At 41.1% G+C, this 16,868-nt stretch overlaps 1 non-coding gene across 1 annotated transcript; it reads left to right on the top strand.

The window, feature by feature from the left end:
- The first annotated feature begins 72 nt into the window (after positions 1-72).
- MIR6687 (microRNA 6687) lies at positions 73-182 on the top strand. Its single transcript, NR_105557.2, has one exon. It is a non-coding gene; the product is annotated as a microRNA 6687 (primary transcript).
- The last annotated feature ends 16,686 nt before the right edge of the window (positions 183-16,868 follow it).

The following is a 16,868-nucleotide window of genomic DNA, read 5'->3' as shown; positions in this document are numbered from 1 at the left end:
CGACGCGTCACCGCTCCCGGCGGCCCCCGCGCAACGCCCCGCCCGGCAGCGCGGCACGCGGCGCTCCGCTGAGGAGCGGCGGGGAGGGGCGGGGCTGAGGAGCAGAGCCCCGCGGCGGCCGGATCGGGCGGGAGTCACGAGCGACTGCCGGGAGGGGCTCGCCGCCCCCAGGCCGGGCGGCAGCGCTGGGAGCACTGCAGGGCGGGACGGCGTTGCCGCTCCGCCGCCTCCCGCGCAGCACGGCAGACGTAGAGTCCCCGAGCTCTGCCCCTCTGACCCGCGGCTGCGGCCCGAGGGGAGGCGGTCAGCGAGCTCCGGGAGTAGTTACTTGCACAGACCCCCTCTGGCCTGGCGTTTCAGATGCGGCCAGAGAGAATCGCTTCTGCATCAAGGATTCGTGGCTTCTGCTTGAGAGCTCCAAACTGCGCGCAGTGCCCCCACGCCGCATGTTCCCGGCTGACGGGTGCTGACGAAAGCCACCGAAGCTGCTGGCAGCCCCAGCCTTTCGCTTCTCAACCCGGGGCGGCGAGCAGCCACGAGGCAGCAGCAGTGAAAGCCCTCGTGATTCCAGCAGGGTGTACTCGTGGCTAGAAAGCCATACAGGTTTTTGTGGGAAATGAACCCGAGACGAGAAATAAATACTTCACTCCTTTAAAAGGGTCCGTTTTCTTCTTATAAGGGAATTTTATGCACCTGTGTTAGAGTTACTTACGTATGCTCATCTGTAATCCCATTCAATTTCTGGCACGGGCTCCATATCACAGAATATCCTGAGTTGGAAGGGACTCCCGGGGATCACTGAGTCCAACTCCTGGCTCCACACAGCACCACCCAAAACTCAAACCCTGTGTCTGAGAGCAGTGTCCAAACGCTCCTTGAACTCCAGCACTGCAGGCCCTACCCGCAGCCTGGTCCAGTGCCCTCAGACCCAACTCCAAGCGTCCTCAGCTCAGATGCACCTAACATTAGATCTGCCACAGGAGAGAGTACTAACCTTCACCCTGTGTGCACTGATTTAGAAGTGGAATGTTTCAATTTTGGCATTTTTCCACATGTGAGATGAAAAAAAACAACATCCCCCCCCCACACACATTTATTAAAAAAACCACCATTTTGAGACATGTCAACTATTAGAGAAGATGATGTGTTTCAAATACACCTTTTACACACACGCACACACACACACACACACAGGAACAGTTTCACCAAACAAAGCCTGCAAAACCTTCAGCCATTGTTATATAAATTCAGTAATTTTGAGGTAAAAAGTCATCTCATTCTTCTTTGTTTTTACACAGGAATCGGCAGGAGGGGAGAAGGGAGAGAGAGTTCAGCTTTCCTCAGAGCTAAAGTTGAGGTGTTAAATCAGTGAAGGCATTTTATATGAAGACAGAGTACCGGCAGGGAAACGCATTTTCATAAAGTGACTTTTCATGGCTCAGGCTGAGGAATAAGGGGTAATAACCGGTAAGAAAGCTGAGCACTTTGGGTGTCCTGTAAAGCAAAGGCTGTTTGTAAACATGGCTACAAAGCTGTAATTTACGGGATGGTTTCAAGTTAGCTTCTGAAATACGTCTGTCAGTGGGGGTATTTTTAAATGGACCAGTCTGTCCAAGTACCCGTTCCACTGAAGCACAGTTGAAAGCATTCGGCGACTCGTGCCTCAACAGGGGGAGGAGAAAGGAAATGTGGTACTGATTTGTTACATGGCCCATAAGAAACAGCACATTTATGGGATGTATTTAAAAGACTTCCATAAATAAAGGCATTTGGAAGTATGCATTGCTTAGGACGGCAGTTTCTTTGGTATTGTACATAGCTGAAAGCCTGCTGAATGTGTTGGATAACCTTTTAACCATGTCTTAGTTAAGTCTTCAGCAGTCGTTTCTTTCCCTCCATTTCTTTAATTGGATTTTCAAAGGAGTTTCATCATTTCCTCCACAATCAGTCAAATACGTGCCTTTATTCTCTCAACAACTAGCACATCTTTCCTCGTCCATTCTACTAGCAGAACATTCCTATTATCAATCTTGTAAATATTTATACAGCTGGAGACCTTCAGATGTATGAGTATCCTCACATAATTCAGTGGAAATGCATTCTGAGAAATCCCCTCAGCTAACACAGGCAGGCATACGCTGGCCAAAAGCCTGCATGCAAATAACCTGTAACAAATCTAAAGTTTTGCTAATATGGCAAAACTAATCTCTTTGATATGAAAAGCTGATGAAGAAGCAGATAACTGCCATTTTTAAAAGGTTTTGAATCTCAGATCAGATGATATTAAAATGAAGTCATGCTGTCAGTATATCTAGGCCAAACATTCTAACTTTGGAATATAAATATTAACTAGATTTGGAGATCGCACTGGGTACAGCAGTATTAATTTCATTGTAATGTGTAACTACAGAGCATACGGGATGTACCATATATCTATGGCTATATGAACATAGCCAGCAATACCCGACTGCTTTACCTGCAATGAACAGGGCTGTTCAAGAGCGTAAACAGACTTCAGGAGCACAAACCTTTAAACACAGATCTGATGCATGTAGTTTTATCAAGCTCCATATATGTAGATAGAACAGGTGGTAAAATTTCTTGAGGGCACTTTCAGAAAGAGTGCTGGAAAAGTAGTCCCAAATTACCAACAGTAGTTGGTGATGAGCAGAAGCTGATTCTGGTACATGCCATTCTTCTGCAATACAATTAACCACATGCTTATTGTGAAATGTCTTCTAATTGCAATTAACATTGTATGTTAATCCAAATGTTCAACAAATTATAGCATGAGCACACAGCTTTACTTCCACCTCTATTCCTTAATGCATCAATTCTTAATAGAATAAGAACCAACTACATCTTATGATGTAGATGAAGGTTATGAGAATTAAGAAATCCTTTTCCATACATCATCCTGATACTTCCTAGCAGGTTTTACCATTCGTTGTTTAACAAATAAGAACAATTAATAGATGAACAGTGTTATTCACATACCAAGAAACTGGAGAGATAACATCCTTCAAAACAACAGGTTAACTGAACTGGGATGAGCAATGGAACTGCTTGAAAGAAGCTTTTGAAAGTTATTTAGCTCTGTGCTAGCGGCCAATATTTTTATGCAAATCAAATTATTTAGTAAAAGGAAGGGAAAAAACAACAATATATACACTCTAAGTTAAAATCTTAGGAGACAGCACAAAGCAAAGACTTCTAAGGATGGGGGGGTTTAAGACTTAGACTGGATAAAGCCCTGAACAACCTTGTCTGATCTCACAGCTGACCTTGCTTATAGATTCAGAAAGCTGCGTAGAAAGCATGAGAGTGGCCTTCAAAAACTATCGAGTGTATTACTTGGATGAGTAAACATCTACAGTTTCCAAAGTTTCCCAGTAATTTAAAACGAGCCTCTTAAGAAGGCCTTGTTTCCCATAAAACAAGTTGTTCCCTGCGGGAAGCACTGCTGTTCCAGTTTCAGCATGTTCAACAGGTGAATACTCAGGACGGTCTGCCTTTAGAAAATCCTTCCAGCAATCTTTTCAAGATGTATTTATCCACAGCACAAGAAGGTTCACCTATACTGAATGTTCAGCGTCAGCCAAAGCGTTACTCTGAAGGTGCTGTACCCCTGTGGGTATGGATGCTCTGCAGAGGTGACCAGAACTAAGAGCTGCATTGAGACATGCCCACCCCCCTCTACCCTGCCAGAATGTCTATTCCGTGGAGGCTGCATTACTGAACTGGAAGAGGAAAATATCTGAATTAAGGCAGATGCATTTTAATTGGAAAGAGAAGAACCTCACAGATGGTTGTTTCAGCAAGACTTTTTTTCTTCTTCCCTGGAACTGAGCAGATACACGTAGAAGAATAGAGGACATCAGATCCAAGAAGTAATTGCTCCTTTAGTTCAGCCAAGAACAGCAGCTTCACTTGCAGACACCTGTCAGAGCTTCACATTCCACACTAAGCTAACGGCCAGTTGATGACCTGGCTCCAGGTAGAGAGCTGAGTTACCAGGCACCAATGTAGAAAAAAGGCAAAGGGCTGATGAACTAACCACCACCATTACAGAGAAACAACATAATTTGTTAAACTGTTCTGTGGTTTTACATTACTGTTTTGCAACTGCAAGGAGGCTACAGCATTTGCTCCTTTTCCCTGAACGCAATTGCATTTTCACTACATCCCACCACAGTTTGGGCACTCTAAATGAAGGTAACTGCTGGTAAGACCTTCAAGGAATTCAATTCAAAGCACAGGCTAAACACGAGCATAAAAGAATAAATAGTGCATTGTGTACAGAGGCAGTTACTCAAGTGAAATCCATTGGATGATGTCAGTTTGGCTCTTGTTGCAAATTTATCATTAACTTCTCCTCCAAAACTCCACTTTAAAGCTCTGGTCTCTCATACTAAAAATCATTTTGCCTGAACTAACTGATTCACGCTTCCATACCGATAAGCCTAAGATGAAACTTCTCAGTGCAACCTCAATTCCTCACCTACTGACCACATATCTTGAAGCTTTCTGCTTGGCCCTCTCCAGCAGCTGAGATTTACTCTGATAGCCTTGCTGAGTGTCCAGGCAGGAGGTTAATTTTACTGCCTTTGGAGCTGGCCTGTGCACTCAGCAACCTGGATGTTCACCAACAGAAAAGCTGTAATTCCCTGTTTTCATCTTGCAGACCTTTTGCACACCATCTTTCTACCTCTCCCACTGAAGCGAGAAAAGGCACATTTTCAAGGAGGGAGACAAAGTTTATAATTTGATTTCCTTGAAGCAGGCTGTTTTATACAAAGTAAGAAAACTTGAGATGCTGCTTAAGGTTGCCAGCAAGAGAAACATAGAAGTGCTTGTGGTGCAGACAACTAAAATACATCACAAGTTGGGGAGAACAGAGGGATTGGCCAAAGGAGGAAGAAGGGCAGCGCACCCAAGACTTATACTAGTAAGGATTGTGAGTACGCATCCAGATGAACATCTATCCAGAAACACCATCCATTTTTCCACTCTCTCATCTTGATGCTGTTATGGTTTCAAGTATTGGCATCACTCAGGCTACAGATCAGCTTCCATTGCAATCACATTCTTGCTACGTGGTAACCAGTCACCAGAAGGGTGCGAGTCAAGTCCTTTAGCAGCATTGCTCGGATTTAGCTGCTTGACATTTATTCAGCAAATTTAGATTTGAGACATGTGAAGTTTGGAAAGCGTTCAGGGAAGAACTATGCGAATAAAAGTAGATCTGGAAAACCACTTACACTTGTCTTGTTCAATCTGTTGAGTTCACTGAAAGGTACTGGCTTAGTCTCTGGAATTCAAAACAAGAAAGGAAATCCTATAAAAGAAGAAGAATGAGTTTGAACACAAAGAAGATTCAAGATTATTGGTAGTTATATCATGGTAGGAATAGGAGTTGATTATTTGTAATTGACAATGAACAAAGCAAACAGCTTACTAAAAGCAGTAATCCAATGAATGAAGAAGAGCTTAATATTTAATTTAGTTAAAAACAAACAAACAACAACAAAGTCCCACAAAACAAAGCACATGCACAAAAGGAGAAAGAACTTGACCCAGGAGTGGGGGAGAGGGGGACAGGAATGAGTGTGTGACAGAAACAGGAGAGGCCACTTACTTAAAATTCTTTGTTTTTGGAGCTCAACGAATCTAATACGGTCTCTCTGAAGTATCTGGCCAGACAAAGCTACCTTGGAGCCACTGCCGATTATCTTTGAAAACTATGGAATAGAGAAGGTCTCAGAACACTGGAAAAGTAGGAAAAAAACAATCCCTACATGGAATTAAAAAAAAAAATACATGCACAAACTGCGCTATCAAGGAGCAGTCAGTCTAATTTCAATTCCTGGAAAAATATATTGGAACAAATAACTATTTTTAGAAGATAGTAGGTTGATAAGCAACAGCTACAGACTCGTTAAAGCAGATTGCATCAAACTCATATTTTCTACTGTCACGGGTTTAACAGACTTATGGATGGAGAAACATGGTTATCATTTAACTTGATGAAAGACTGGACTTCTTACATGCAACTTACAGAAGTAACGTCAGCAGACTTTGGTCAAAATAATGGAAGTGTGAGAGACCAACTGGAAAACTCAAAAGGAATTGTAGTATCACTATGGAAGGTTGTACCAAATCAGTTTCTGTGGACAGATGTTATTCTGTCTTGCAGATATACAGATATAAATACATACGAAAGTGATATAAAGTAGCATGCTGGGAGGAAGCTGAGCACTTCAGGGACCAAGAGCAGAATTCAGAGCAACGTGGGCAAGCTGGAAAAAAATGGTCTAAAATAATTAGGAAATAAATCAAGGTTAATATTTTTTGTTTTTATTGAATGGTTCTCTGCATAAACACAGGAGAAGCTGTAGCTACCAGCTGGGATGAGAGTGAATCGCAAACCCAAGTCAACACTGCCATACTCTTGTGAAAAAGGCAAACATACTGAGATGTATAAACAGAAGTGCTGCAAGATATGCAAGATAAACCTTCCACTCTTCTTACCGATTAAAGCTGCTGCTTGGATACTTTGCTCTGCTTAGGAGTCACCCCTCAAGATGTGATACGATCCAGAAGAAAACTAAAAAACTATAGTTGGTCTGTGAAGCATAGTTGGCGATAATAATTTTTAGCTTAAACAGGAGGAGTTTTTCAACTGTGGGGAAAGATGATAGTTATAGGAAGGCTGTTGCAGAGACAGAGCAACAAGGAGGTACAGCGTTCTTTATGCACACAGTGAACTGGGCTTACACTAAAGGTGTAAACTAAACATCCAGGGAACATGTTGAAGAGAAAATAAAAGCTCTGGGATGAATTCTGTGGGACCCTCACCCCCTCCATAATGACCTAGCTTTTAACAAGCACCTATATACCTGTCAGAAGCAGTTCAGGTATAACTCATACTTACTGATTTATGGTAGTTATCCCAGTCTCTTCAAGCCTTAGTTTCCACAGGTTTACTTTACTCAGAATATCTGAGCAATCATGAATGAATTTCTTCAAGTATAAATCCAGCCCACCTTGTTTAGCTTGGTAAGGAAATCTCCGCAGGACTTTAATACATTTATATTAGCCAGAGATCTATCTTAATAGTTACAGCAATCACATCTGAATAGAAATTCATGAGTGCTTCAGCATCTAATAGTGCACCTCGCTGCATAAATTCCATCCTTCACATTAGGTGATTAAGCACTTTACTGAAAACCAAAAGGATGATCTGTTGAGAACCGTGTGGATTCCTGGCAGCATGTTATGAAGCATTCATTCAGTGCTGGTTTCTTTATCAAAATGCAATGCTGGAAAACATGTTTGCTTCCTCCAGTGATTTCAAAACAATAACCAGAGGAATGCTAAAAAAAACCAAACCAAACCAAAACAGCACACGTTGTTTTCCCCGTGGACAGTGTTACTTTGATTGGAACTATCAACGAAGTGATGTTACGTGGGAGGTCAGTCCAGCCAGGCTGGTACTCCCCATAGTCCTTTCCATAATAATACTGAAAAAAAAAAACAAGAGCAGTTTTGCAGGGCGATCCACAGGAGGATGGCATTTCAGAGGTTAAAAGCTGTGTCACATACAGTATAAAGTAGACTTCGGCCCCTTTAAACTATGAACAAGTGTTGAGTCAGCTTTCAGCACTGAGGCCAAACCTCCCAATGAAAGCAGCCAGGGCTGACGTGCCATCCTGCTCTGCCACAGCCCTGGGGAACAGACGGGGGACAGAATAGAGAAGAGAGGAATACTGACTACAGGAGACCAATGCTTAGCTCGGAGGTGTGGCTGTGCCACAAGCCAAGCAAAAACCTAAAATATCCCCACAGTGGAGGCTAAAAAAAATAAATAAATCTGCAAGCTGATTCATATTAGCAAGGCATGAGTTACTGTCCTATGCTGCCCGGAACAGGAACTTCTCTTCTCTCAGCAGGAGTCAACACATGCTGAATGGTGAACAGGAACCATGGGATCCCCGCTGAGTAAAGCGGACAGACGTCACGGCTCTGTCCGAGTAGCCAGGCAGACTCCACACTGCATTTTATGTGATTTCTAAAACCAGCCTGAAGTATACAAAGCACACTCTGAGTTTTTATCACATATGCTGTTTTCAATTCAGCAGAAGATATTAAATCACGCCCTCCCCCGCTGTTTTACATACATACAATGTCAATCACCCTAAAAGAGCTGAGTTTATACCACATACAGGTACAAGCACTGCAATAAGAAAACTCATAGGAGTGCATGCAGACAGCAGCTCCCCATCCCCATCCAAACAGCTCTGTAGTATGCCTGTGTATGTGTGTGTGTGTGTGTGTGTGAAGTGGGAATGGCAGGTATAAAGAAACGTTACTTTTTAGAAAGCACATCTTGAAGCCATCTCTAAATTTAGCTCTGCAGAGTCATAAAAGTGCAGTATCACTATTTATGGGAAATACTTTGTACTTGCTTTGGAAGCTCACGCATTCCCATTTACTTCATCAGGCAGCACGGTGAGTCATGCAACCCAGCAACACATACGTACACACCCGCACAAAGGACGGAAGCAGAAACTGTTGCTCATTTGCTTTTCCCTGCCCTCCTGGGATCCTCTTTAGAAACAGCTCAGGTTAACGGTATTCCTCTGAAGCAGACAGGAATCAGAGTAGGAGAAACTAGCTGTCAGAGAAGGGGCACAAATTCCTGCACTGGTGACAGTACAACTAGTACAGAGGTAACTCATTCTACTTAAGACTTTTGCAGCAAGAGGCAATGAAGAAACTGATATTCATTCACCTCTGAGCTCAGCTGGAACTATACTGACAACCCCCAGAATATGAAACGAAAGAGAACATATAGTCCAAAATAAATTCCAATTACTTCTCTTGAGCACACATTCATGCCTAGGAAGTTGAAAGGTGTCCCCTCGTGTCAGAGCTAAACCTATACAGCTGTCAATACCCACCAGAAGAATTGCTTTTCTCCTCTGATCCAGCCAAATATTTATTGCTTTGGATCCAATGATGGCATGGTTGAAAGTTGCGTGGGAGCAGTGAAGCTATCCAATTATCTCATTGGCCACATGACCTTCAAATTTAACCTATCATTCAGGTGGCAAGGCTCAGTTACATCAGATGAGCTATAAAATGAAACTGTACCCTTAATTATTCTCTTGAGTAAGCAAAGCGACTATTACAACCATCAAGGTTGAACAAGGCAGTGTCACATAGTACAGACATGCCTAAGAAGCCCAGACTGGTATTTCATGCTTAAACCTTGTGAAGATATACATACCTCTTAAAAAGTTTCCAACTATTTGCCCATGGCAAGTCTGTTTTTCCAATACTAATTTCTTCAACATATATTGCTCTTCAGAAAAGTCAGCAGTAACATGCACAAGACAAGGACTGTAATTTACATTATACTTAATGCACTGTGACTAGGTAAGGTCAGACCATCTCAGTCATCTCAATATCACCCTAATCTTATTGCAACCTCTGAAATCTCATAATTCCACGTTCTGATACAGATATACATATTTTTTTTTTCTATTCTCTCTCTTCTCTTGCTATACACAAACACAATTCCTGCTAACAGGGATTGGAACTTAACAGTTCCAATACACTAACCCCTATGTTCGTAAGTACCTTTTAAAGAGTACGAAATATACTTTCTACTTCAATTTTACCAATCACTCCATTCTTCCATTTTGTTCTCTCTCTTCCAGAGATGATGCATTTTGACATCCAGTGATTGTTCAAAGCAGTCACTGGGATTACATAACCCACTGCCTCAGTGCTTCTTTAAAATAATGTATGGAAGCAGAACTATGACAGTAATCTGCACTGTGGCTTTGAAACGATCACGTCAGTCAAACCAGCATTATTTCCAAACAGTCACTAATGCCTCTTCGACGGTTACACAATGTCAACAACAAAAGTATCTCAGGTACTTTCTCTCTGGGAAGGCTCAGAGAAGCAGAAGGCAGACCGTGTCTGGAATGCAAGGTAACGCCTACGTTGCATTTACCAGAGGCCTTCCCCTATCTTTTTTAGGGAATGGGAACACCTCCCTGACGTTATCTATTTGCGAATGAAACCAGAGGAATCCTTTTAAAAATGTGGAAAGTACGGACTGAAAAAGAGAAACCATAAACTTGTGCTAAAAAGCCCAAACCTGTTTCTTACTGCACAAATTACTGAAGATATCCAGCATAACGCACAGTACATCAACATCATCTTACTTTAAAGATATGTACAAGATGTATTGAGATGGTTCTAATCCTGATACTCCAAACAGAACAAAAATCACTCCAGCCTCCATTCAAGCAACAGTGGCACTACTTTTCAAGGGTTACTAAGGTAAGCCATGGTGATTACATGGGATAGCATCATTTATAATCCCGGCATTCTTACAACATGTTAGGCAGGTCTCAGTCTCCAAAAGTACCCACAAAGTTTAAATAAACCCATCTGTCATCACTGTAGTTGAGAGCAGTCCCCAGTAACCTTCTAGTAAACATGTCAAAGGCTTCAAAATAGATAGAAATTTTCCAATGGATGAATTTCGCAGTAGGCCTAGTATTAGTGCAGCTGAGGATGCAAGTGAAACACTTATCAGGATAACATCTTCTGTGGTTAATGTGATGCATATGTAGTTTCTACCGCAGCATTAACATTTGCTGAGAGCATAACAGGAACTGTAAAGATTTTTTTTTTTTTTCTTTTAAGGTTAATACACGTTCATAAAGAAACCACCCTGAGCCCTTTTCCATTAGGCAGGGGAAAGTAAGAGTACCGAGCACAGCCCTGACTACTGGGGAGTCACTATTTTCAGTGAAGGTGTGATCAAATACAAATGTAAATGTAAAAACCAGCTATTGGTGCAACAATTAAGTTTTTCATCTCCTCTGGTGGGATAAAATGACAGAAGGCTTAGTCACCAGAAATAAAAAAAAAATAACCAGAATAAATCCATCGCTTAGTTCTAGAATCACAAAAACTCTATGGACCCTACATTGATAATTACTGCAAGTAATACAACATACAGAGACTTCTGCCTTTTATTTCTGTCCTTGTTAAGCAAAATAATTTAATCCATTGTGCCTGTACCTGCCTTTGTCTCCTGTTCTATTTTTAGAAGTGAAAAGCCTGGATGTTAAATCAAATATCTAATTACTATGAAGAATCACAGTTGATTTCATTACTATATAGAGAATAAGAGATTAAAAACTATTTTCCTAAATACTAAACAGAATTAGAGCATACTGGAAATATATTACGTGAGTGCCAGCCTGCCACTCAATTGGGGAACTGGGCTTGCACCATACAGATATCCTTAACAAATTTGTCATACTTAACTTTTCTTTTGAGGATGATAATAAGGGTGAGGGTTCAACCCGAAGCCATTTTCATTGTGAGCAAAGGCTGTAGGACATCATTACAGTGGGAGGCAGTTGTTTCAAGCACACCGCATGGGGAGCAAGGGGCTGCAAGGGGTACCTTGGGGCACAGTGAGGCCTACTTCCTTGGGAGCAGTTCTCATACTAAAATTGAGTGCAGGAGACATACTGTGTGAACAGTGGAAATAAATAGTACTCAGTGACTGGGCTAATTGTCAGCTTAGTGATCTAGAGATTCAACTAACCACGTGCTAGAAGAAAACAGTTTCCATCCAAACTCCTCCTGCCCTCACGTGAGCTGCCGTGAGGTGGCTGTGAGGAGGGCTGCAGGCTGAGGGGCTCCCTGCAGTCGCTCCAGTCAGCACTGCCTCGTCACGCACTCCAAATCCCGCTTTTGTGTTCCCTCTCTGCCAAAGCCGCTCTCAACGGCGGCCTCCTTGCCCAGTGCCCTGAGACAAAGCAGCCTGTGCTGTACTTCATGACTCAGCCAAAATGAGTGCAGGAGCTGCACGCTAACTGCCTGCCCGCGCTTGCATTTCATGATTCGGGAGAATTAAGATGGGCACAGAGGAAAGGGAAACCTGCAGAGAGATTTATTTTTTCCTCCTGTAGGAAGACATCTGCCCTTATGAAAGTGTGTTTGTACAGACTGCACATTTGCTGAACAGTGACACTTTCATCTAGGCTTCAAAGCACCACACTTACTATTTAACTTTCGTTGAGCAGAAGTAGACAGATGGATTTAGTTTGGAATTTTGTTTGGTCTGGGTTCCTCCCCCTCTTTAAAAAACAAAAACAACAAAAAAAAACATTGGATCCTCAGTTAGAAGAGAAGCCAGCTGCTACTTATAATTCGATTTCAGCAATTCAAACTGGTTGCTTGCATTCTGACCACTTGCTTACTACAGCTCCTATATCCTTTGATGTCAGCATCCCGTTAAGAGCAGAGCTGGGGGAGGAATACCAACTCCTGTGGTTTGTGATTTCAGTGTGTTCTTCAGACTGATTGAACAGGACAGCTATGGATTGATTTTCACAGACTGGCTCCTTCTGCAGTAAAATGGAACACTTTGAATCCAGAGAATGTATGTGAACTTAGAGATATCTATTACACCTAAGCTTGAGTGAATACGTTTGGCATACCCTTTGACTAGAGCAGCCAAAAATTCAGCTGCCGTCCAGCTCTAGAGACAGTTCTGCCCACACATTCATTTTTCTCCTTAAAACACTCTGGTTCCCCTTTCTGGTGCTGGTTGTGCATGGTCAACCACTCAGGCCTTTGATACACAGCTGCTTGGTAGTCCTGATTTCCACTTAAGCCTTTCACAGTTCCACAGACATCACATATGTTCCTTGTGCTCAGACTTTGAAGATGACAGAGGTCTGACAAGGTGGGCTGGTCACAGAACAAAAACTGCCTCTGTTTTCTCTTAACGAAAGGGGGTAAGCACCAATTTCTACCCCCTCCCCCCTCCCTGTGATAGGAGTTGTGACCAAGCTGATGCCCATCACCTGCCTAAAGGAATTTGGGCCCACTTCTCTCATAGAAGAGACAGGAGAGCTTTGGCCCAGAAGAGAGAGCTGTGATTCTGTTGGTGGAAGCACATACTTCACTGGCCATGTATGACAACACAGTTTAACCACATGCCACCTCATTCACAGATTTGTCTTTTTACAGCAAAATACTTTAACAGATGGTCTGTTCTCAGTGGTAGCATAAAGTACCACTGGCGTCAATGCGAATCCATGTAGGGATGTTAGATTAGGACTGCTATCTCTGTGTAGATATTCTTCTGCAACCTGATCCTTCCCTACTGCCATCAACATCTTGCATTTACCTTTTTCTCCCTTCTACTTTCAATACCATGCAGAGATGCTTAGCAATTCTATCAGCTATATATTGACAACTCAAATATCCCGATTTTCCACTCCCTTCACAATAAGGGCCTTTAAACTTAAGCAAAGCTATTTTCATAGCAGAAAATATTAACACAAGTAACTGCATGGGAGGTAGACTCCAAAATATGCACATCTACCAACCTGAAAGAAAAGAGACCACACTCATAACAAAAGCACTCACGACAAACAATTAGGCCTTTCCACAACCATTCCCAATGAACATGAACTCATAATTGAACTGGATAAGGATACTTAAAACTCATCAGTTTCAGGCCTTCAGTTAGGCCTGCTTACTGCAGAAGCAGTGCTTGACTGTGCAAAATGAATGCCAGTGGTAAAGAAGGTAATGACTGAGATGGAATCAAGGGCTAATCAGGCTCTGGCAAATAATTAATTCCTTCAAAATAGTTATTTGCCTTATTTTCCATCCAATCTATGTAGAGTAACCCACAACTGCTTTATTTCTACTGGACAGTACCAAAAAAAAAAAAAAGAAAGAAAGAAAAAAAAAGGAAAATCACCCACTCTTTCATTTCAAGTCATTATATACTTTTCAGCTGAACAAAACAAGCATGCAAGATGTGTTGACCATGCATAGCATGCAAATCTGAAAGGTAGTCAAATCAAAACCAAATTTCACGTGGCAATAGTTTGTACTTTCATATAGTTCAATTTTAAGACTGTTCAGAAGACAGACTTTTTGTGTGTGTGTAATTAAAGGAAGTGCCCTCCTTCCCCTCACCCCTGCTTCGCATTGAAAAAGACAGTTGAAGTGTTTTTTGTTCAAAGAATACCATTAGAGCTACTTACCACTCAGTGGGACTGGCAGAATTAGGTCTTGAATTCAGCTGCAAAATACGTTCCATTTCAGTATCCTTTTAAAGATAGCCATAGCAGTAATTCTCCTTATCACGTTATAAGAAAGGCTGCCTGCAATTTCTAGGATAGTGTGCTTTTCTTAAAATGCTAACAAATTATCACTTGTTGCAGGACACTTGTTCTATTTCCTTTTTTAGAATACATGGAAAGTTTTTCCTCTTCAGCAGAGACTGTTTAAACCTGTAGATAAGAATACACTTGTCACTCCTTGTTTGCCCTGAAGCCCAGATGGCCAAGCAGAAAGGAGTGGGAAGAAGATGGGGATTTGACAAAAAAAATGAACAAAACCAAACCTGTCTCTACCTTCTGAGATAGTAAGATGATTCAGAAAGTGATTAGACATTTACTGCTGGAATGGATCAGCAGAAGAGGTCAGAGAAACGTCCAGGGAACCATATTTTCCTCCAGAAATCATTATAACATCCAAGCCTGGCTGAGCTGAAAGCGTCTACATTTGAATTTAATTTAGAAAAAGATGAGAAAAATCAGTATTTTTTTCCCCCCTGTTTTGAAGTAGTCACACAGAAATTTCTGTATGAAAAAAAAAATCTAAAAATTCTTTTAGAAAAAAGTTCTTCCAAGTTTTTTGAATCCTTTATGAAATGATATTATCTCTTCACTCTATTGCAAATGGTTATCCTTTAAAGAGAGAAGGCAAGCAGAATTTTGGCTTAATAAACTATATTTAATTTCCATTGCTATGCCTTGGGCAACTCCCAAGAACCCTCTCTTGCAATGTGTTGTAACCAGGACCAGATTATGTTGCAATAACAGCAAAGTTACCATTATTCTAAAGTCAAACTGCATTCACTTGAAAATGCCTATCAGTACCTGAATCTTTTTAATCACTTCACTACCTGAGTATTCATGTTGTGTGTCAAATCCAGGCCTGAACTCAGCCAATGAATAAATTATTAAGCATGCTACTGAGAAGACAAAATTCAATCAAATGAGCATTTTTATTTTGGAAACAGAAAATATACTTATCAGAAATAATATGAGCCACTCTTTCAGGACAGTCTTGCTTAACTACTATAGCCAAACACTTGAAATTTCATGTGGAAGTAACTTTTTTTTTCCTCCCAAAGAAATACAATTTTCACTGGATTGAGTTATGATTCTTGAAAACTATATTGGCTAGATACACATTTCAGCTTCTCAGAGATTACCAAGATTAAATCACATTGGTGTTTTTACACAATAGAAAGCTGATGAAATTCACTCACATCTGTCCTGAGGAGTTGAATTGTGTATACGCAGTTTCAGTATAACAGTATAACCAACCACCATTATGGCAGCAGAGGAAGAATTTTATGCAAGAGGAAAGGAAAACCTGGAATGGTGATTTAACTGTGAGGGCCTCTAGATTCTCACTCAAGCTAGCATTTTAAATTCTTTTCTTATTGTATGTCTTTGTATCCCCCAGCCATTTGCTATACCACTGGGATATAAATAATTGCTGGTGTCTCCTTGCAGTTCCTTTTCTGGATATGCGAATCTTACAGAATGTTAATAACTAACACCCTGACCTAAAACAATTACTGGGGCTATATGTAGCTCAGCTGGGCACAGGGCAAGAAATTCAAGTAAACGTAAGTCACTGTTTTACTTACATTAAATATGGCAAGAATTACCTCTGCAATTGACTATATACACCATCACATAAAACAGAAAGAAATAAACCCTCTCTGAAGACATTTTTTCAGAAATAAAACCACACAGCTTATTAAATACCAAAGTGTAGAAATATTTGTAATTGTTATATGAATAAAGTAGGAAAATCTACAAAACTTGGATTTGACTCAAGCATGCTCTGATTTGGAGTAAACACATGCGTTAATGGCTCATTATGTTTCTTTACAGGAAAGCAAGTGAAATAAGGCTAACCAACTACTCAAATACTTATCCTCACAAGATCCTCTTTATGCATTCACGATTATCTGCTTCATTATTGGTATATACTACTAGTGGTGTGATGTTTTCTTTCATAAGCACAGTAATAGCAAAATACATCTGTACCAAATCATTCATGACTAATTAGCTCCATGTCAGGCATACCTTCTCCAGTATAACTCAGGCCAGTGCCCCTGCACTAAGAGCATCTTTACTGACAAGTCTCAAAACAGGATTTGGTCAGCCAGCAGCTACTAGAGAGAATTAATTCTGATTTATGTATTTTGACTGATTTGACTGCTCTTACCTCACATTATTTAAGAGCAGACATTAGGCTTTTTGAGACCCAACTACACAGGAGAAATGGGAGGCTCCCTTAAGGTAATACTCACTCTAATGTCTTTCAAAACACAGTGTTATTACTTTAGTAGTGATGGTTGAGATCACAATGTAAAACATTCTCTTGATATTTAAAAGCATCTCTTTTAGAAGCTGCAACTGCTCTAACAGAAGATAGTGTCCTTACATACGAACTTTGCTTCACTTACCTTTGTAATGTGCAGGCTTCCTCACCTACAGAGCTTTCTTTCCTGGCAAATGCTAAAAATATTGGAAGACTTGTTAGTCTTGCAGGTTAGTTCATTTATCAAGAAATCAAACATACACAGAAAGTTGAAGAGAAACTGGCAAATAAGTGACTGAAAAAAAATAAGCCAGAAAAAAAAAGATAGAATACAGATGAACACAACTGATGGAAAATGAACTAAGACAACCATTCCAAACAGGGAACACAGCTGT

The sequence above is a fragment of the Gallus gallus genome, chromosome 3, assembly GCF_016699485.2.
Source record: "Gallus gallus isolate bGalGal1 chromosome 3, bGalGal1.mat.broiler.GRCg7b, whole genome shotgun sequence".
NCBI classification, from domain to species: domain Eukaryota; kingdom Metazoa; phylum Chordata; class Aves; order Galliformes; family Phasianidae; genus Gallus; species Gallus gallus.
Note: the sequence above shows the minus strand (reverse complement) of the source record. Positions and strands in the feature narration are given on the sequence as shown.